Genomic DNA, 754 nt, shown 5'->3' on the forward strand with positions numbered 1-754 from the left:
CCTCCCCAAAGGACCCCACCCCACCCGAGCGCCTCAGCCCCCTGGGGCTCCTGGGCCCCCACCCCGCCTACCTCGGCCTCCTGGGGCAGGGTTTGGGCAGGAAGGCAACGTGGTCACAGGTGATGCTCAGGCTCCGGACAAACCTGATGAATTTCCCCCTCAAGTTTGTTCAGCTCTTCCATCGGTCCTGTGAGCAGGAGAGGTGAGCCCTGGGAGGACCCTCCCTCCAGAGCCCGCCTTCTGCTCTCGGGGACCTGCCTTGACCTCCACACAGAGGGCCTGGCTGATGCTGACTGACCGTGTCTCCCATCTGCCTCCTCCTGCCAGTGAGGCTGCTCACCATGGCTCACCTCTGGGTGCCCCTCAGGCCTCCTCTGGCTGCCCTGTGACCTGGGGAGCAGCTCTGGGTCCTTCCTGGGTGGGGGACCCACCTTCCAGGCCCCCAGGGACAGGATATGGACTCAGTGCTTGCAGGGTGGGGCCCGGTGGGGAGAGGTAGGCGGAGGGAAGGGGGTGAGTCTCCCGGATGGAGGGGCTTTGGGGACGGCGTGAGGCTGGGTGAGCGGGGTGGGGAGTCTGGGGCGCCTCAGGAAGGATCCTGTGCCCACATGTTTCCCAAGGGGCCACAACCCTCGGGGGGGCCTGGTGGGTGCTGAAGTCGGGGTGTCCTGGATGAAGTCGGCGTGCCCTGGGTGAAGTCGGGGTGTCCTTGGTGAAGTCAGGGTGGCAAGCCTCGTGGGTACTGAAGTCAGGG

This window comes from Bison bison, unplaced genomic scaffold, assembly GCF_000754665.1.
Source record: "Bison bison bison isolate TAMUID 2011002044 unplaced genomic scaffold, Bison_UMD1.0 scf7180017861717, whole genome shotgun sequence".
NCBI lineage: Eukaryota > Metazoa > Chordata > Mammalia > Artiodactyla > Bovidae > Bison > Bison bison.